Source organism: Dryobates pubescens, chromosome 21 (genome assembly GCF_014839835.1).
Source record: "Dryobates pubescens isolate bDryPub1 chromosome 21, bDryPub1.pri, whole genome shotgun sequence".
Taxonomy (NCBI): domain Eukaryota; kingdom Metazoa; phylum Chordata; class Aves; order Piciformes; family Picidae; genus Dryobates; species Dryobates pubescens.
The window spans coordinates 9,891,862-9,914,128 of NC_071632.1; the positions used below are offsets into that span (position 1 = coordinate 9,891,862).

Genomic DNA, 22,267 nt, shown 5'->3' on the forward strand with positions numbered 1-22,267 from the left:
TTACACCTCCTAGGGTGTAATCCCATGATGCAATACTAAGATTAAATCTTAGACTATTATCCCAGCATATCAACCCTGTCTGTTCTTTAGCAGAGAGGTGACCCAAAGATCCTGTTCAAACTAGTCCATTTATCCAATCAAGAGAGTAAAAACAAAAGCATGAGGGAGCTCCTTTTCTTTCAGTACTTTCCTTGGTCCTCCTTGAAACCATCTCTAGGTTTTGGTCTCAAAGCCTGGTCCATAATCTTTGAACTCCCTCAGCTGCTTTCACTGCTTTCTCCCTCTCTCTTGATCCCTCCGAAGTCTTGCACAGGGAGCAAGTCAGCTGCAGTGGGTGGCTGCTTGTGATGCCGGGAAGACAAGCAGGGGCAACTGAGCATAATAGTCTTTGATTTATCTTAAGTGTCTGCCAAGAAGAATGTGTGTGGAGTCACTTTTTCTCCCCTGACAATTACTTCCACAGAGCTGTGTTGTCATGACATTTCATTGTCTGCATTCAGCCTCACATCATCACAGGCAATTGCAAGTCTCTCACATAAAAGTCTACTCCATTACTGGCCTGAGGTTTAATTCCATTAATCCATTTAATGTTTCACTACTTGCTTGTGTGCTAGCCTCAATCAAGCTGCACAGTTCCTGTGATATCAAATGTAAGTCTTTCATAGCTGCACTTCAAAACTATGCTCTAGCTTTACTTACCCTATTTTTACTTAAATCCAGCACCCCAGCCTGGGCAGTATGTAAGCCTCTGCCATTCAGCACACAACTTACCTCTCCTTTGTCCCTTCTCTTGCCATCTAACCAGAGCCAACACAGTGTTCTCTGCTCACCTGTCTTTCATTCTCACTCCCACATTGAGCATCTCTTTTCAAATACCACCCTTCCCAACGCCTGTAAATCAGCACCCATGCTGCCACAGCCATGGTGAGCAGGACTAGGGAGCCCACAGGGCTAGAGAAGAAGGGGAAAAAATAGTTCTCAGAGCAGTTCCCCAAACTATGTGGCCAGGTAGCCAACTATGTACATAGAGAGAATGGTTTGGAAGCAAACCAAGAACAGGAGAGCAAGTGAGAGGGATACCTAAACAGTATTTTATAGTGAGGTTGTCATTTCTACTATGATCATCTGCCAATCCAAACCATCAGCTGACCTAAAGCAGTCAGAAGCAGCTGGTATCTCTAGACTTCAACATTTGCAGGGTAGATTTAGGTTGGACACAAGGAAGAAGTTCTTTACAATGAGAATGGCAAAATACCGGAACAGGCTGCCCAGAAATGTGGTTGAGGCCCCAAACCTAGAGACATTCAAAATGAGACTAGATGTGGCCCTGGGTAGTCTGATCTAGTTAGAGGTGTCCCTGCTGACTGCAGGGGGGTTGAACAAGATCACCTTTGAGGATCCCTTGAAACCTAGTGCAGCCCAGAAGGCAGATGTGTGCTGGGCTGCATCAAAAGCATGGTATCACCTCCCAGCAAAGGAGGTGATTCTGCTCCTTTGCTCTCATGAAACCCCACCTGGAGTACTGCATCCAGTTCTGGTGCTCCCAGTATAAGAAGGACATGGAACTGATGGAGCAGGTCCAGAGTAAGGTCACAAAGATGATGTGAGGGATGGAGAACCTCTCCTGTGGGGACAAGCTGAGAGAGTCAGGGCTGTTCAGCCTAGAGAAGTCTCTGGGGTGACCTTAAAGCAGCCTTCCAATACCTGAACGGGGCTACAAGAAAGCCAGGATGGGACTTTTTACAAGGGCTTGTAGTGGTAAGATGAGAGGGAATGGACTGAAGCTTGAGGAGGGCAAATTTAGACTGGAGTTTATGAAGAAATTCTTTACAGTGAGGGTGGTGAGATACTGGAACAGGTTGCCCAGGGAAGCTGTGGATGCCCCCTCCCTGGAGGTGTTCAAGGCCAGGCTGGATGAGGATTTGAGCAACCTGGGCTAGTGGGAGGTGTCCCTGCCCATGGCAGAGGGGTTGGAACTGGATGATCTTTTAAGGTCCCTTCCAACCTAAACCATTCTATGAAACTATGAATCCATTAATATTTGCACATAACAACATTGTACCTGCCACAATCACATTTGCAGCATACCTTTCGATACCTGTGCACTGATAATCAGAATATTTTAGCATGTAGAGCTCTTATCATCAGAGTGAATTCTGTGCTATTTGGTAAGGCAGAGGTTTTTCTCCTAGTGCTTCCCCACTGACAATGTAACAAGAAATGGGAGCGAGAAAGCACAAGAAACTTCAACCTGAGAATTTGGTATTTAAACCTGTAACTGTAATGCAGCCTTTAAAGACTTCATTTTACAGCTATAAAATTAAGTTTCCCATTCTGAAACACAACCTCTAGCTATGAACTAAAGATTGCTTGTCTGCTCAGAAAGAAGGGATGAGTTGTGTGTTCCAATTCACACAGGTTTCACTGAGTGCAAATCAGGGAGCTGGCATGGGCTTTGTTCAAAGCAGATTTAGTATAAACTAACTTTAATTAGGAGGTTTAAGGCATGCAGGAAGCTTAATTTCCCTCAAATTCTAGAGTTAATCATGTTGCTTAGAATGACCAGCACTGAATCTTTGAGTCAGTTTCTTTCAAATGAGTTACCTGCTCTGGATGGTTTGAATATAGTAAGAATTTTTTTTCATTCATGGTTGGCTTTACTCAGTGGAAAAAAATAGCTACTCATCTTCACAACAAAGAGGAAGAAAAAGTGAAATCCAGGGCTGCTGGAGCAACAGTTGCCTCAGTTCTTCAGCTCTTGTTGTCTGTGTTAACAAGTCTGGCATGTATTCTCTGTTGGAAACTGAAGGCAGGCTGGGGTTATGATGGCTGACACCCAGTGAACTCAGGTGTCTCAACTCCCAGAGCTAACTTGTGGCTACAGGGTTAGCATTACCAACCCCTAGTCACCACTGGAGTGCAAACAGCTGCCTGAAACGTTGCTTCCAGTAGGATGACACCTTGGTTTTGAGGCTGGTTGGCACTTAATGGGAAATGACTTTGAAATATTGTCCATTTTCCACTCTAATATATAAACAGTTGGGACAAATGTTTTCTCAGAGTTAAAGAGTTCTTCTGGCTGTCTCTGAGGATTAACTGGGCTTCTTGTCACAAAAAAGCAAGACTGAAAAAGTCACATGTGAAGCACATATGACTTGCACATTGCCTCTATCATTTGGTGCAACTGGTTTAAAACATTAATCCCTACTCCTCCTTCCTTCTGCAGCAAGCTGACAGGAGACAGTGCTAGCTTTGTTCTATTTAGAGACTAGACAGTCATTTTGGTTAAAGCTAAGGGTGATATGATGGAACAAGAATGAAATCCTGCAGATCTTTGCTGACTGCCAAGGGTGTTACAGGTATAAACCATTTGGCAGTCATTAACTCCAGGGAAGTCTTAACTTCTCACAGCAGGCAGGCAATCTCAGGGCTAACACCTGAAACCAGTTCCCTGTAGCACCTCACCAGTAAGAGCACAGCAGGTTATAGTGTCAACTGGCTCACTTCTGCTGGGAGCTACATATCTCTGTGTAGGATAAGGGGCAATGGATGTAAACTACAGCACAGCAAGTTCCACCTCAGAGTGCCAGAACAGGCTCCCCAGAGAGGTTGTGGAGTCTCTTTCTCTGGAGACTTTCAGGCTCTGTCTGGATGCAGTCCTGTGAGACTAGTGCTAAATTCTATGGCCCTGCTCTGCCAGGGGGGTTAAAGATATCCAGAGGTCCCTTCCAGCCCCTGACATCTCTGATGCTCTGTGTAATGGTCTGATGGAGCCTTAGCTTGCTTTAGAAATGCACCTTTAGAATGTAGTTTACTATTGCAATCAGCACAAATGATGCTTCATGTCCAAGTTCACCACAGTGCTTTTTTGTATGCCTTAAGAGAGACAACCCCAAAAATGTGAATTATTTTAACCTAGGTTTTTTGAAGTCCTAGATTTACCTATATTTTTTGGTGCTTTTTAAATGCTGAAAACTGGTATCATGAGAGCAAAAAGAGATCATCCCATCAACTAGTTTCAAGTATATTAGCAAAGAATGAATAATTAATGAATAATTGCTCTACCCCTCTCTACTGAAAGGCTCCCTTCACCACACCACCACGTGTAAATGACATCAGAAGCATTTTTATCACCAGTTACCCAATGCATTCTTATCTACTTAAGGCAGATTCCAACTAGGACATGTTTTGCTCATTAAAAATCAGGACTTTCCAATGTGCTTGTTAACTCTAAACTGTCTAGTTGGGCAAGTAGCAAAACCCATGAATTAATTAGCAGGGAGCATTTTGCCTGCTGCTTCTTTTGAGAGCACACTATTCTCTCCATGATGCCAAACTGACTAGTTGGGGAAGTAGGGAATTAATTAGTGGGGAGCACACCAGGGAAGAAATGAACTAAACCAATGGCAAATTAAGCTAAATAAATCTGTGCAATTTTCACCTATGTTCATTATATGAAAAGCTTCACAGACAAGAAGAGGTCTTGTGAAGGTGTTCTAAGAAAGGAAAATTACAATGCTGCACTTAAAAAAACCCCCACAACCACCACCCCACAAACCACAAATTCTGCACAGTCTTAATAATGTTTTGCATAAACAAGTGTACTGAGGCCATAAAAAAAGACCTCTTCACCAACATAAATCTAACCAAGAGAGAAACCTCAGCTCAGCATGCGTAATGACACCTGCAGGATAATGGGTGCACCCTTTCCACACAGGAAAGGGGCAAAAGAATCCTTAGACCTGACTAGAACTGCCTTGGGTCACAAAGGGTTCAAGTCTACCCTGACTTGCTGTGAATACTAACACTTCACTTTTCCTCACTCTGATAGTCTGGGGGAGCTCTGAGTGTAATCTCTCTTCTCTCTATGAAAAATAGAGGCATGGCTAAATGAAAACTGCCTGCCTGCCCCCACTACCCTTATCCCATAGAAACTATCAAATATAAGGAATTGAGCAAAGAAGCACCAATAACAAAGCCACAGCCCTTCTGATTTAAGCTCCTAGAAAGCTCAACTCCTCCTTACCACTGGATGTTTTTACCAAGAATGTAGTTTACTAACAGAATCAGCATAAAGCAGCATTGGAAACAGTAACATTAAATCTTAACTCGACTAGCTAATCCTCCAGAGACAGGAGGGAAGAAAGTTTACCTGTTTCAACAAGTTTAGGCATCTGCTGAACAAAGAGGAGCTGATATTGTTACTCCTCATCAATCAAAATGTTTCCTGCATTACATTCTTAGTGCATTTGAGCCTGAAACTCAAGAGCTCTAACAGTCTCTTCCTGCTCTTGTGCAGACTCTGGGGTACCTAACTTCCCTCTGATGCGTTTATGGTCTCTTTTAAGGCTTCCAAGGCACTGACATCTAACAGATTTATAGGAGCACAACACAGGCATGCTAAAATGGTGGAGCAATTTCTGTCAACTTGCTTTTCAAAATGCAAGTAGCAAAGAAAAAATATTCTGATCATAGGAAAAAAGGATACCTATTAAAATTTTACTGATAAGGGTGCAAAAACATTTTGATGTCAGGTATCAAACTGAAGTACACATCTGCTAATCCAAGACGAAAATTAACAGGCTATCTGAAGGAAGATATTGGTCAGGCAGGTTTTTTCCTACTCCTCACTGCCTCTGCAAGTATCAGGATTCAATCTCCCATAAAATAGGCCAATAAAGGTGAGTATTTAAATCTGTATCTAACAAGGTCTGTGTGAGCAAACTTAAATAGATAGGGGGGTTATTCCAGCAAAATATTCCTCTTCCTAAACTGATGGAGTAGCTTTTAAACAGTAACTCTCCAGATAGTTTCTGTCTTCTGGTATACTCTAGGTTAAAACACAAGGTATACATAATTCAGAAGAAAAATTCTAGATCCATTTGACAAAAAGAAAATACAGATTTGTAAGCCAAAGAAAAAGGAAGGTGGCCTTAAACTGCTGGCTCCTGAAAGGGAAACTGAAAGCCTGAAAACTTCATTATTTGGCAAGGACCCTATACTCTATTAGAGTATAACACTAGAAATATCCTTGAAGTAAGAAACCTCTTCCTCCCACCCTCCTGCCCCTTGTGCTCCCCTCTAACAGCTGATACTGCTGCAGGAAAAGAAGGTAGAGAAGTGCCAGTAACTTTCACCTGTGGTGTGCTGGTAATGTTTAAAAAGAAGAGAATGGAACATTGGAGAAAGCTTGCTTCAGAACAGCCCAAGTCTCAAAACACAACAAGAATTATCCAGTGCAACTGTATTCACATCTGCTTACAGAACTGCTTCAACACAAGAGAAAAATCAGTGCTAACAAGTAGTGTTTGTACGGAAGTGTTCTTAGAGCTGCTTGTAGCACTGTGACTCAGGTTAACTCATTTCAGCAGAAAAAGAACAGACTGACACCTCTCACACAAACCAAGCAGCAACAGCACTTTCCATTCATAGCAGAATGAACTCATCCCCCAAGCAAAACCACAAGAATAAAATCACAAAACGCCTTAAGGAAGGCTGAATGACTGGCATGCACAGGCTGGAATAAATCCACTCCTATTTCAACCTGACAAAGCTGCAAGTATTTTCAAGCAACTGTTTTGAGCAACTGTGTGCAAGCTCTCCGAATGAGGGGCTACTTACTGCAGAATCCTGTTAAAAATCCACTCGTCTGCCTTACACAAGGGAGAAGAGAATGAAGGTACAGATGCAGCAGAAGGGGTCAAAGTCTTCGCAGAGTAGTTACTGATAACGTGTGTAGCTCGCTCTAACCAGGAACTTCATCATTCTTGTTTTAGAGAAGTTTCTTACCCCAGCTACAATTCCTTTCCAAAGCACCTAACACTCACTCGCTAAGTGAACAGAAAACTGACTTCACAAAAGTTACCAAACATCAACATGCAAGGCTGGCAAGTACATGTGCAGTCAAGATGATTCAGATAAGTCTGATAAATTTAGAACAGAGCTTTCCTAAAAGCATGCGTTCACCAAATGCAGTAAATATGCAGGAGCTATATCCAAGTGCTGATTCCAAACATTAGAGAGAAAAATGTAACAGAGAAAATCTCCTTTTAAGAGTTCGCTGCCATCTGAAGTCCTCAACAATGTTATTCCTTGAGCTGCATTTAGTGTTTCCATCCATGACTGGATTTATCCACATAAAAAGCTATAGGCTCTGCAACCTCAGAGGACTAAGCCAAATGCAGTGTGGCAACTTCACATAGGACCAACCTTTTATGGTTGGAACAGTAGAGCTTCGATACAGCTAATCTACCATAAATAGCTCTTGAAACTCAGAAGGATCAAATCAGCTGTTGCAACAATCCCAGCCTGTAGCTGCTTCAAATCCAATTATACTGTCAGCCTCTAGCTTGCAGCCCTCCTTCTTACTTCCCCCCAAACTTTTTTTGTCCTGTTCCTGTGAGAAATAAAGAGCTGCAAAGACAAATGCAGCCAAACAAAATGCATGTAATAAAAGTCTGACACGATGGAGAAGCATTCTCACAATTATCTTCAGGAGCAGAAGTTCTGTTGAAAAAGCAGCTTAAGAATTTGATGCCCTTTAAAAAAACAACCCCACCAAAAATCAAGTTATCAGCCCTGACTTGTAATGCAAACATACAATTTGAAATAAGTGAAGTTGCAAGAACACAAAGTGCAGCTTTAGAGGGCAGGCAAAACCAAGCAGATAAACTATCTGTGTCCCATATTAAGGCACAAGGCACCAAATTGCTTGCATATTTTTTCCTGTAAATACACTGGAGAAGTACTAGAACTGAGTTATAAATCCTTGTATTACAATGTTTCCTTTCAGCTAGTTAGAATCATTCCTCAGAAGGGAAAAAAAAAAAAAAACCACCTTAAAATAAAAGATAGATGAAAACTACACTTTAGGATCTGGGAGCTTCCAAAATGTGTTTACTAATGGTGCAAATCAGTGTAACTCTGAAAATTACCAGCAGAGCTACTACAGCACAGCAGTTGCCGAGGAATTAGTGGGAAAAGGTCATAGAATGTCTTGGGTTGGAAAAGATCTTAGAGATCATCTACTCCAACCTCCCTGCCAGCAGCAGAGACACCTCTCAGCCAGACTTGCCTGCTCAAGGCCTCGTCCAATCTGGCATTGAACATCCCCAGGGAGGAGGCAGCCACAACCTCCCTAGGCAGCTCATTCTGAGTCTCATCACCTTCATACTGAAGAACTTCTTCCTGCTCTCCCTCTGCTTCAAAACGTTCCCTCTTGGATCCTGTGACACAGAAGTGAGCAGCATTATCTTTATGGTTCACCTCTCAGTACAAAGAAGCCACAAAATGCAAGCAGGCAAAGCAGATGGAAATTATAGATTGATTCTATTTTTTTTAAACCATCTATTGCTGAGGTAGACTTTCCAAAACAAAGAGGTAAATTAGGCCAGTGCAGGAACTCTGGTACTTCAAACAGGAACAGTGTCCAGTGTGCAAAGCCTGGACCTGTATCTCCCACAAGCAGGTAAGTCCAGAACATTGGCAGGGCATCCTCCTATGATTGTGGCCATGACACCTACCCTGACATCCAGGCACCACTCCTGATTGTCCCAGTGGCAAGAGAAAGAGATTGCTAATTCCTGGTATTCAAATTGCTTTAAGAAGGGCCCAAAACTGGGCTCCTCTAGAAATAACTCTAGAGAAAGCATCAAAATACAAAACTCATCCTCATGGAAAATTGCCAGCCATATGCCATTCTGCTCACTCCTCTCTGAGCCTGCATTACATTTTATCATCTCCGTTAACAGGCCTGGGTCTGACCTGATTTGCAAAGCATGTAACAGACTGAACACAAAAAGAGGTACTGCTTTCAATCTTGCCTACACAGACGATGACAAAACATCCTTAACCAAGTGTGGGCTGGGTGAAACGAAGTGGTTTGCTATCTCCTCTGAACTGTCATGAAGGAAACAGCTGGGTCACCTTCTGGAAGTCTCAGAGAAGTCAAAAGAGCTGGAAGAAGCCACAGAGAGTTTTCCCTTTAGGCCCTAGCAGATGCCTAAGCAAATCAATTCAGTTGCAGAGGGGACAGTGAGCTTTTCATTAGCATGGAATAAACTGAGCATGTGACATGGAGATAAAACAGACCAGCAAGATCTGCCTGAGTAAGTTTATCACTTTGAACATGGCTTGCAGAACTTGTCATATTATGTTTCTGCACTGAGGTGAAAAAAAAAAAAAGTAGCTGAACCAACTGCTAACAGAAGTTCAACAGAGCTCTTAAAAATGCAGCAGGCATGCTTGCAACTGGTAAGAGAGAGCGCAGCCATGCTCATGCTGCCAGAACACAACCATTGGTGCTTTATGCCCTACCCATAGCCATTTAAAAATCTGAGGTCTTTTTATTGCTGTGGAATTTGAAGGATGCGAATTATGACATGGAAACACACCCCCTCTCAAGAAGCAGGACTGGGGCTGCTTGTTTCTTTTATAGAAACCACTCTACATCTGACTGTTTGCATTTGTTCTCCCTAGCACAGAGGGAAATATGTCAAAGATTTCACATTCACAACCACTTTTAAAACATAACATTTCTCCCTGTGCACTTTTCACCCAGACTTCCTTGGCTCTGAACACACAAAGAGAACCGACTACCACAGAAATGCAGCAGATTCTCCCTCTGTACAAAACTTCTGTACACACAGTAAAGGAACCACAGCCAATACACAAGTTCACTGCTAGCCCTTTACAAAAACCATTAAGGATCTAGCAGGTACCTTCCAGAGACTATCACCTCTACTATCAAAGAGTGACACATCGAGCACTTCTCAGACCACAGGTTCTGTTGTTGAGACAGAAGTACAAATTCACAGGCACACTTACGATACCAAGGTCTTGGCATTGCAACATGGGACATGAGCTTCGAAGAGTAACAGTCAAGAAATAACAGCAGTGTACCACAAGGTAAAGTGCACTCCAGTCTGGAGTGAGCCTGTATCCATTTAGCATTTCAACTTCCCAGTTTACAGCTGGGGAGAGGGGGAGGAAGAGGGACTACCCAGAAAAACAAACAAACAAACTCACTCAAATCTAATACAAAGTGGCTTACCAGCATCCATTGTCAGAATCATGGCCCCACTTCTGTGTCCCAGGAAGCAGGAAGCCTTACCCAGCCAGTGTATGCGAATGACTCAGGAGGACAGCATGGCTTTGTTTCAGCTTATATCTCCCAGCTCATTCACCCCTCCTCCCTCTCCCAGGATAAAAGTGTTGCCTGTGCCTGGCCACCCCTATTGGCTCAGCTAGGGAGTCACACTCATTTAGCATATTCAAGTTTCTGTGAGAGCCTAAAATTACCCACAGAGGATTTTTTTTATTTATCTTTAAAAAAAACCCAAACAAACCAACCAACCACAAACAAAACAACAATAAACCCCAAACCATGCTCTTTTTGTCCTTCTGGGAGATCAAACTGTTCATTCTTTCACTAAGACACATTACAGCTGGTGTTACTGCCACAGGGGCAAACAATTCCCCTGTGCTCAATGAATGAGAAGGTAGCAAGGCAGGGAGGGCAGCCCCACAGCCTTCAGTAATCCCCAGTCTGGCTGCACTATCTTGTCTGTGGGAATAAGCCTACATGTTTGTGTCAAAGTCTGTGCCCTCCAATCATGCAAAATACAGACCACCAAAACTGATTGCCAGGTGGGATTTGCTCTTCCACTTTATTCTTAAGTAGGCAGAACAATAAAAGACTGCTGTCTTAATGAAGACATACATCTGGACTCAACAGGTTGAACTCTGCAGTGAGGGGGGAAAAAAGCCATTCTTAACCTAAAGGTAATAATTGGTATCATCTAGGGGCTGCCTGAAACAAAAATTAAGAAGCTGTTACAATCTATTTGTGAACCCCCCATTCCAGTGAGGTAAAACTGATAAGAAAAAAAGAAATTCACCACAAAATAAATGAAAAATCTGACCAAGAGGTATCACAACCCTTTGTCAACTTTGATCAACCATAGGACAGCCTAACAAAGTGTATTTCGAAGCAGAGAAAGAGGAGGGGAAGAGGAATTTGTTTCTGTACTGAAAAAAACAACCTTAAGAACTTGCAGTGAGTTTCTGTACCTCACAGCATGAGCTGCCAACAGACTTGATGCATATACTTGGGGATTCAGCAGGCACAGTGAATGAAGCCCTGGTGCTCCCCCTCTCAGATAAGAACTACCTTTTCTAAATAAAGCATGGACATATTAGGCTGCTGTCTCACCATGTTAGTCACTGCTAGATAACCTAAGATTCATAACTCTGAGATACAACCACAAGTGTATTTTGGAAGTGTTGCTTGTGGTTGTTGAAATAAACAGAGTGCTTCCCTCTCCTTCCTCCTTCTGTTTTTAGATGAGGTGTCAGTTGCAAGTCTCAAAACACTGAGATTTGTAGAGTCACTAATGGAAGTTAGAATCCACAATTCAAAGAAATTAGCAATTAGCAAAAGCTTTACTTAGCACTTCTCAGATTTCTTGACCTCTCGCTTTGCACAGCCTCCCACCAACAGCAGAGTCATCACAATTTGGGGGCAACAAAACCTTCCTTAAGATGAAAATTTCTGACATTAGGTAGGTTTCTGTAATAAAAACTTTGAAAAGAGGTACCAGTAATTCAGAACCTAAAAAACAACCAACCCACCCACCCCCACACATGGAAACTAGGAAGAAATTAGAATTAACCAGGTTGGAAAAGACCTTTGAGATCATCGAGCCCAACCTATCACCCAACACCATCTAATCAATTAAACTATGGCACCAAGTGCCTCGTCCAGTCTCCTCCTAAACACCTCCAATGATGGTGACTCCACCACCCACCTGGGAAGCCCATTCCAATGGCCAATCACTCTGTGAAGAACTTCTTCCTAACATCCAGCCTAAACCCCCCCTGGTGCAGCTTGAGACTGTGTCCTCTTGTTCTGTTGGTGGTTGCCTGGGAGAAGGGACCAACCCCCACCTCCCTTCAGGTAGTTGTAGATGGCAATAAGGTAGACAGTCTGCTCAATAGCCTTAATGCTGAAGAGAAGGTGGCAGTGCCAGAAAGGATATCAGACTGAATGGATTAGTAGCTTCATTCAGGGTTTACAACTCTTAATATAGCCAGGATGCTCTTTTGTTGACCATAATAAATAGCTAAGGACATTCAGCTACAGTCCAGGCCATATGCATGTTAAGCTTCTGGGAGTGACATTGGGCAAAACTGCCTTTCTTATTAATAATTAGCAATTTGAAGAGAGATGCAGCAGTAAGGGAGATGCACTGTTCCTATCTCACCCTTTTTTCACCAGGTAAGATCCTTACTAAAAACTCCCAATGTTGTAAAGAAAACAAAACAAAACCAACCAACCAAACAAATTAATGACTATAAAAATCCAACGTTTTGAGTATGCCTTCAAGCAGTGCAGTCCCAAAGCCTGAGAGGAACTGTATGGAGAAAATAACAAACAAAACCCCAAGTCTTACCAACATGGTAAGAAGGTGAAGAGCTGGTACACTTCTGAGCACAACTGAGGACATCTGCACAAGACACCAGGTCAATTCTAACACTTCCATTCTCAAGTAAAGGGAGCATGACTTGCCAAACAACAGAGGTACAGCACAGCAGGTACTATGCGAAGCCCATTTTCACAGAAGCATTATCACAGCATATGCATTATTGTAAGAGCAAACCACTTTCAATACATAAGGTGACATTCCCTGCAAGCTTGGCTTTTGCAAGAAGTCTGGTACTACAGTTCTGGAGCAGTAAGGCACAAAAAGTTCAAGCAAACTGTTCTCAAACTAGCACTCACAAAAATTAATTTCTGGGTCAGCAAGAGATTCAGCTTTTGAGAAGGTCCTAAAGGCTACTCCAGGGTCTTAACTATTATATCCCTGTGTTTTACTGCACATAAAGCAGAATCTGTGTGCCTCCTACTATAAGTTTTTTGGCACAAACAACTGCGGAAGAAAAACACCAACCACCCATACTGTACAGTGCACATCTGCATCCATTTTTCAGCACAGGCTCACCTTTAAATCCCAACCATCCAGGCCTGACCCTCTAGGTAGATCTGCATTGCTATGTCCAAGTGGCTCACAATCCAAAAGCCAGTCTTCTTCCTACAAGAAATAAAACAGTATGAGTAAGAAGCATGAGTGCACATCCTAAAGTATAAAAACAAGCTGAGAACTACCAGGCAGTTGCACAAAGGCAATGACCTGATTGAATACAGGGAGTGAAGTAGTTTACTGTGCTATGTTGCTCATTCATACAGACAAGACCTTCTCAGCAAGCAACAGCACTCTTCAAAGCCCAGCTACTCATGGGGCCTATATTGGCAGAAAAGAGAGGTCTTACAAGTTTTTTACGAACCCCAAGGAACTAGAGCCTTCAGTTACTACAGTCTGAGCTTTTAACATGAGACTTTCTTGAACTACCAAATTCTCTAGAAACACCAAGCCTTCCTTAACCACCTCATGAAAAGTAGTCTGCATTACTTTTGATAAGGTCACCAAAACAGCCGCCTCAAAAGACCTACTACCCTGCAAATCGTTACTTTTAAACATCAGTGGATAGAATAGAATAGAATTAACCAGCTTGGAAAAGACCTTCGAGATTATCAAGTCCAGCCTATCACCCAACACCATCTAATCAACTAAACCATGGCACCAAGTGCTTCATCTAGTCTTTTCTTAGACACTTCCAGTGACAGTGACTCCACCACCTCCCTGGGCAGCCCATTCCACTGGCAAATCACTCTCTCTGTGAAGAATTTCTTCCTAACATCCAGCCTAAACCTCCCCTGGTGCAGCTTGAGACTGTGTCCTCTTGTTCTGGTGCTGGTTGCCTGGGAGAAGAACCAGCTCTTTTCCTAGAGCCACAATAATCAGGAAGTAGGACTTGAGACCTCTCCCAGTGGAGAGCAATTGACCTAATCAAGCAAGTCCAGCTCTGTGGACAAAACCTTTCTTTTGGCCTGAGTTTTGATCCCGTATCTGGAACCACAGCTGCTTTTATTTTCCTCTCCAGCCAACAGAAAACATCTCTGGCTCTCCCTAAAGCTAACTGCTTTCCTACCAGGTGGCTTATCTCATGTGGAGATTCACATTGGAACAACTTAACTTGGATAATGTATCAAATTAGCTGAATTATCCCAACACCACCTTGTCCTTAAGGATGCCAATCCCTGAACTAATAAAAACCAGTAATAATCGACTGCTCTAGGCTTGTTGCTCTATTCTGTACCACAAATGCAGTTGTTTCTTTCCACTGAGCAGTGAAGACTTCTCCAGTGCAGATCTGACCTCCATAAAACAGTCTGTGCTGCTGAACAGATTATCAGCCTTCTGTAATACAGCTAGAAACTAAACCAACATTTTCACTCTTGAAGGGGTGAGGTTCAGCTAACCTGCATACATTTTTAGGTGTCAATATACTGCTTTAGTTAAATACACTACTTTCACAGCTGCTGTATTAAACTTAAACTCCCCCCCCCCTCCCCTTTTTTTTAACCTATTAAGAGGCACAAAACGAAGTCATGATATCCTACATGATCAGAGCAACAACTGTTAAGAGCAGTCAGGTCACTGCTCTGCTTCCACTGCAGCTGCTGAACATGTCAGACACTAATAACAGCATCTAGAGAAGAGGTCAAAACAAAAATAATTCATTGAAAAGACAGAAGGCCAGGTACAACAGTAATTATGCCCCAGTTGGGAAAAAAATCTGGGTTTAGAAGACATGCAAACCTTCAAACAAAGACTACCTTACAACCCATCAGTTCAGTCTTCTCCCTGATGCTCTGCAACTGCTCCCACATTTTAACTAAGCCAGTTTTTATGGTCTACCCACGTTTATCTTTGTATTTCAGCTAGGAGCTACCCTGAAGTTCCCAGAACACACTAAGCCTCATGTTATTGTTTTCCCATTTCCCACTGTCATTCACCTCAAATAAGAATTCCTTCAATTCAAAAGGGTTAAGAAGTGGGGACTCACTTCAGCCTGGCAGGAAAGTTGAAGAAAATAAAGATGGTCAGCAAGGGTAGTTGAAAGAAAAATAAACTAGTTTCTTCATCCTTACCTAATGCTCAGTTTCTGAATTCCTTCTTGCCAAACTGTAGGGCTGCCTGATTACTTTCACTATTGCTACCTTCTTTCTCTTTACATATCAGCTGCTTAAAAAGACAGAAAAAGAAGGACTTGAAAACCAGTTACAGTTTTAGGCAAGTACTTCGGAGGCTGGAAGAAATGACATTTGCAATGCAGAGCACACATTAAACCTGGTGCACAGTGCCATGACCCCACTAGCACATTTCATTATTTCTTTTTTCTTTTTCTTTCCTTTTTTTTTGGCAAGGGCTACATTTGTGCCTTGGAAGGAGAAAGAGAAGACCACAGCGCTGCAGTTCTGGAGGTCTGTCAAAGCCTGTCTTTTTAAAGCCACTTTGAACATCCTGTGTGAGTTGAACCATCCTGACAGAAGGTGGGGCTTTTTTTCCCCCATTCACCTATGTCATTACATTCTACACATCCTTGTTAGCATCAGAAGTCTCACAAGAAGCTTTGGCAAGAACAGATGATGAGACAGACACAAAGGCTAACAAATAGAGAGCACCTATTAGGAAACATTTGAGACTGCAATCGGAACGCAAGAGCTGGCAATTGTATTTCAACCTTCTAAAGCCTGACCTTGGCTGTGATTTTTCACACTCTTTCTCCAGTTCATCTAAGAATTGCCTGGCAAGCCACTTGAACCTGTATCTGATAACACTCACACTTTGAGAGTTTAGAACAAAAGCAGGAAAAGCCAATCCAAAGATTAGGTTTTGTGTTTTCCATGGGCTCTGCTTTATTATACAAGAGAGATCCTGGAATCAGTCAGTACATCATGAAGGAAAGACCAGGCATCAAAATATCATTTGGATACTTGATATTGTGAACTAAAAGGAGGAGCAACTGGATAATCATTTTTGCTTAGCCACAAAGATCCATAGTTTTTAATCCAGGAGGATAATCATACAATCATAAAATGGTTTGGGCTGGAAGGGACCTCCAAAAGTCCTCTAGTCCAACCCCCCTGCAGTGAGCAGAGACATCCTTCACTAGATCAGGTTGCTCAGAGACTTGTCAAGCCTACTTGACTATCTCCAGGGAAGAGTAACCTCTTCTGGTGTCCCACCACTCTCATGGTGCAGAACTTGTTCCTAACATCCAGTCTAAATGTTCTCTTCTCTAATTTCAAACCATTATCCCTTGTCTTATCACTACAGGCCTTTGGAAATAGTCCCTCTGCAGCTTCTGGTAGTCCCTTTCAGATACTGGAAGGCTGCTATTAGGTCTCTTCAGAGCCTTCTCTTCTTCAGGCTGAACAACTCCAGCTCCTTCAGCCTTTCCCTAGAGCAGAGATGCTCCAGCCCCCCTGACCATTTTCATGGCCCTTCTTTGGACCTGCTCCATCTGGTCCATGTCCTTCATATGTTGAGGGCTCCAGAGCTGGAATAATAAATACAATAATAAAACTTTAAAAACAAATATTTATTTATTTTTAAGGAAAAGCTTCTTCTGGGTACAGATAATATCAATATTTAGACTAACTTAACACCTGACAGTTGAACCAGGAAAGACTGTCACTATGTGCAAATCAGACAGAATTACCAGTGACCCATCAGGTTATTCACTAGACTGGCTACAGGACAGTACAACAGCGTCTCTTCTTTAAGATAAGCCCCAGAGTTCTGGAGCTTTATGTGCAGAACAGACTTTAAAGAGTTGCATTGATACAAATTTGATTTGCATCTCCCCAGCATCAAAAGGACAGGAGAAGGAAAGAAATTTTTAGGAAGTTTTATTTGTTGCTTAATGATTTACATCACAGCAGCTCTTCAAACCCCCACCTTCCAAACTCAAGCTCAGTGATGCCTGACACCACAAACCTTTAAGATGTTCTGATTATGACCCATTCTGCAAAGTCTTGGAACATCCTCTTACAGAGAATAAAAAAAATGCAGCCTGCAAAATCCAGGGAAAATGTAGAGGGGCACAAAAACCTTCCTGCAAAGCCAGGAATCCTCACAGACTTCAAGTCAACCAGAGTCTAACACCTTCACACTATCTCAGCTGAGGTGTTACCTTTCTTAATGCTCCAGAGGCATGTAACAAAACATACTGGGTGGCAGCCAAGCACAAAGGAGATTTTCAGACTGCTGGTTATGCTTTTAGCATCCCCGTCCCTTTCCGCTCCACCAAAAAGAAAGGGCACAAATACCTTCATTGGTCCAGGTCCCTCTTAAACACTAAGCAAATCATTTAAGAACAGTAAAATCCAGCTCTATGCCTGCAGCTTTATACCCTCTATGCTGGTAGTAGTCTGTAAACTCTTAAAATGCTGTGTCCTTGTTCTTCTGGTTTTCCAGGTGCTTCAGAAGAGCCCTAGACAAGAGTAATAGGATGCAGGCACTTTGGGGTTTAGCCAGTTCTCCTGAAAAAACACTCAAGCTCAAACCCACCCTGTTGTTACTACTTCTTATTCCACCACCTTACTTACACTGTCATCTGTGATAATCTCCTCCAGTCAGCAGGTCTCTCTCCAGTGCATCTCTCTCCCTTCTGACCTCACATAGCACTGTCATAGCTTGACCATCTGTTCTAGTCCCTCTGCCCAAGGATTTATTTTATTGTTTCCCAGAAGCAGTCTGCTTTTGCACATTCCAGATGTTTAGAGAAATCACTTTTCTGGAGAACTGAAGATGACCTGCTGAGAAGACAACCTACACAAGCATCATGATAGAATCATGCCTGAATAAGGTTCCCTCAAAAGTGAAGTCATTCACCTGGAAGCCATTGTCTCAGCGCCCAGGAAGTTGCTAGGTACACTAAGAATAAGAGATGCCTGTGCAGCTCTCCTTCTGTGCCCTTAACCAGTACAGTGCCCAAGTTAAGGGTGACTCTTATAAACAGTATGGCATATAAGAACATACCCGAACCAAAAAGCCATGTTATTGCAGTGCAAGATGAATGTTTGAGGTGCTGATTGTGTGCATATTCATGCTTACCACATTAAAGTGCTGTATTTGGTACTTGCCAAATGCTCCCTAAGCAAGGAGAATTCAAAGCAGGAAGCTCAGAAAAGCCCTTTAGCCAAGAAAGTCATAAGACATGTTAATGTGAAGTTTTTTCCACAGTAGTAGGCGACAGATTCTCTTAGAATCTGGTTTCAAATTTGATGAAATAGGATTCTGCAAGAAACTCTACACCAGCTCACAGAAGCTCCCATCATACACTGACCTCTAGTGTAATAAAGACTCAAGGCATGAGAAGTCTCTTCAAAGCCTTAGAAAAATTATTTTCCCAGCCCTGTGAAGGACATTTTCATGCAATAAAACAGACTGAAGTGAGAAAGGCCTCAAAGGATTACTCTCAATTGTGTAGCAAAACTGCAGCACAGGAAAAAGAAGCTACATAAATTGTTTGAAGGATGTGGAGCTACTGCTGTGCTTACATACATTTACATCAAAGCTGCACTGAACTACTTTGAACAGCAGTTTAACTTCACACCTAAGTATTCTGGACAAACAAAACTGTTTCCTAACTACAGTTTTACAAAGCTCAATTGAAAACCATTTCAAATAGAAACATTCAGCTTGGGTAAGTCCAGTACCAGAGAGATCACAATTAGATCAGCCCAGGTTCTCTGTCAGATTTCTGGAAGATGTGTGGACAGAGCTGCTGACTCAGACATGAATACTGTAGCCAGCACTCTAGGCAAGAAGTCTGCTGGAAATGGGACACAAAAATGCACATAGGTCCTCGTACACTAAAGACACAAGGCTCACAGAGTCAGCAGGAGGAGCAGCCTCTTTGAGAGCCCAGGCAGATCAGGGTGGAGAAGAAGTGAGAAGTGGCTTTTTGGTTTAGACCAACAGCTTTTGAAAAGATTTGTTTCACAACTATCAACTTAGGTTTTAAGCAAAAATGTTCCCCCTCTCCACCCCACTTTAATTTTCTTATGAACTAACTATGATTTCATGATTACAAATTATTTATTGAAAGTGTAGCAAAGGCTAAGACAGCATTGCTGAAGGGGACAATTGAAATGGGTGCCCAAATTATTTAGGGCTTGTATACCACTTCTGTCCACTCCCTAAAACCTGGCTCGGCACCACAAGTCCCAGAGATGTTCCCCTTCACATCAGACCATTTCTCATGCCTCCTTTAAAAGCAGGGCACCATTCAGAAGCTGCTTCTCAGTGAAGTGACACGTTGAATGTCTGCACACACTCCCTCCAAAAAACAGGTGTACACAGCCATGGTGGAATGAGAGCTTTTACATGCACTCTGGAGTGGAAGCTACCCTAAACTGAAATCTCTTTTGAACAAGCTATTAAATGCTTTAGAAATAATAAGGTCAGAAAGAGTTAAGCATAGCATGAAACCAGCCATCAGAATTTCAGCATATGAAGGAAGGCATTTCAGAGATAGCTGATTGAAACTAAGTCAACTTAAGGAGGTCCTTTACATTTGCAATCCCAGATTCAAGCCTGTGAAGATAACCTAGAAGGCAAGAACTGAGCTCTTAAGACTGGTTTCCAGCTGGGAGTACCAGAATTGCATAAACCCCTACCTGTAATGACAACATCTGAAAGAACAGCTTTGCATTACTTATAAACCCTACTACATCATCTTATGTTGAAACCTAAACACAAAGTTTCAGGCCACTCTTGAAATATATGAAAGTCATTAGGAAGACAACTACTAGTCTGCTAGACTTCCCTTCTGCACAGCAGTGAGCTTCTTGCTACCCCAACATAAGCTGTAACCAGCATCCTGAAGTCTGCCTTTTGGATGCACTGCATCCTGCAACCTGAATCTGGCAGCCTCTCTTGTCAGATCGAGGTAATGGCACCAAGCACACAAATCCTAATGCAGTACAGAGGCCACAGTCTCAGGCTGTGCCAGGGGAAGTTTAGGCTCGAGGTGAGGAGAAAATTCTTCACAGAGAGAGTTGTTAGCCATTGGGATGTGCTGCCCAGGGTGGTGGAGTCACCATCTCTGAAGGTGTTCAAGAGGGGATTGGACGTGGCACTTGGTGCCATGGTTTAGTAGTCATGAGGTCTTGGGTGACAGGTTGGACTTGATGATCTTTGAGGTCTTTTCCAACCTTGTTGATTTTATGATTCTACAGGATCCTCCCTGAAGTTTGGTTAGCAGTCTGGAAGAAACAGGATTCCTAGCTACTGGTCCAGAACACTAACAGCCAAATCTCACCCAGAATTGCTTTTCTTTTCAACATCACAGCCACTTTACAGCCAAACACTCTTACTCCAGTTATATCATGGAGTCAAACAGTAGCATCCAGGATTTACCAGGGTATCAGTTGCTAAGTAAGATCACTTCAGGCAGAGTGATGAATAAAATTCCTGTTTTAATGTGAGAGATCCTGCTCAAAGCCACTCAGCCACACTTCATTTCCAATTTGAGTATGCCAACTTGGCCAACTACTTACCTCACATACAGCCCACACATCACTCAGACAAGGAACTGTATCGAGAAACCCTTTATGCTGTAACTCCTATCCAGAAAATAGTTTGCCACTGACTCCACTTTCCCAGTCCAAAGGGGGCAACAACTTAATGCATTGAGCACAGCAGACATCTGAGTAAGAGACAGAGAAGTGCATGGCTGAGCTCAGACAGCTTGCACAACAGATCCTTGCCATTGCATTTGACAGCATGTTTTCTTCCAACTCTTTTTCCCTAAATTCCTGTATTTAATTCAATGCATGTGGTAGTGGGAATGACTTTTAGAACAGTGATGTGCATCAGTGCACAGATGTTCCACATTTGCCATGTCACATGAACCTTGTGGCTAACACCCAAGCATTAAAAGTCTAAAAATCATCCTACATAAAAATCCACATGATGCATTGTTCCTAGAAGATCATCAGGCAGTACAGGAGATTGCTGGAGACCTTTCTCCAATATTATTCTTTTTATCTACTTTCTTTTTCATTTTAAACATCCACCAAGCTTTCTCTGGTTTCAAGAAAATAAAAAGTAAAGAAAACAAAAGGCAGCACAGAAATCAAGGCAAATAGTAGCTTGACAAAATTTGCCAGAGCCCTGAAGTGGAATTAACTGTAGCATTGTGAAAAGAACACATCCAGTGAAGGGCAACGAGGCTGAGGAGAGGCTGAGGGAGCTGGGATTGTTTAGCCTGGAGAAGAGGAGGCTCAGGGGAGACCTTAGTGCTGTCTACAACTACCTGAAGGGAGGTTGTAGCCAGAAGGGGGTTGGTTTCTTCTCCAAGGCAATCAGCACCAGAACGAGAGGACACAGTCTCAAGCTGCACCAGGGGAAGTTTAGGCTCGAAGGAAGGAGAAAGTTCTTCATAGAGTTGTTAGCCATTGGGATGTGCTGCCCAGGGAGGTGGTGGAGTCACCATCACTGAAGGTGTTCAAAAGGGGATTGGATTGGATGTGGCACTTGGTGCCATGGTCTAGTGGGCATGAGGTCTTGGGTGACAGGTTGGACTTGATGATCCATGAGGTATTTGGGAGTGGGGCATCACGTAGAATGTTAATCTCAAGTGCAAATTCCTGTATCAGAAGCATGGCTGCTGCTTTACCTCAATTAAGGGGAGGGGAAAGAAGAAAAAATTTTAAAAAAAAAAAATAAAGAGCAAGACATGGTCCTCAGGATGTCCCAAAAAGGGGAATCTCATTTCTCCTCTCTCAAGAAAGGGAGGAAGCCCAATCTGTCGTTAAAATGCCCCAAAAGTATCACACAGTATCACAGTATAACTAAGGTTGGAAGAGACCCCAAGAATCATCAAGTCCAACCTGTCTCGACAGACCTCACGACTAGACCATGGCACCAAGTGCCACATCCAGTCTCCTCTTGAACACCTCCAGGGATGGTGACTCCACCACCTCCCTGAGCAGGCCATTCCAATGACGAATGACTTGCTCAGTGAAGAACCTTCTCCTCACCTCGAGTCTAAACCTCCCCTGGCTACAGTGGCTGTACCTCTGTTGCTGTACCAGGCAGGCTACAAAGGCCAGGGAAGGCAATCCCTTATGAAGTCCACCAACCCCATGGTGGAACATCTCAGCTCTCTCTCCAACACCTGTATTCTAGGAAGCATTTTTTTTTCCCTAGACTGCTGCCAAGTGTTGTTTACTTCCCAGTTCTTCCATTGGCACAGCTGTCTTCGGTGGCACTCTCAGGATGCATGGGATCAGAACACCTGGCATTGTGTTAACAGGACCAAAACAGAACCAGAAATGTCACAGCAAACA

General features: G+C 42.8%; 1 protein-coding gene across 3 annotated transcripts in view; it reads right to left on the bottom strand.

Moving 5' to 3' along the window:
* SVIL (supervillin) overlaps positions 1 to 22,267 on the bottom strand; it is a 137,191-nt gene that overhangs the window by 94,871 nt on the left and 20,053 nt on the right. Inside the window, exon 2 of one of the 3 annotated variants that reach the window (XM_054171444.1) lies at positions 13,002 to 13,091. The exons of the other annotated variants lie outside the window; for them this stretch is intronic. The gene's annotated coding sequence lies outside the window, so the exon portion shown is untranslated. The remainder of the gene's footprint in view (positions 1 to 13,001; positions 13,092 to 22,267) is intronic. 3 annotated transcript variants of the gene reach the window in all.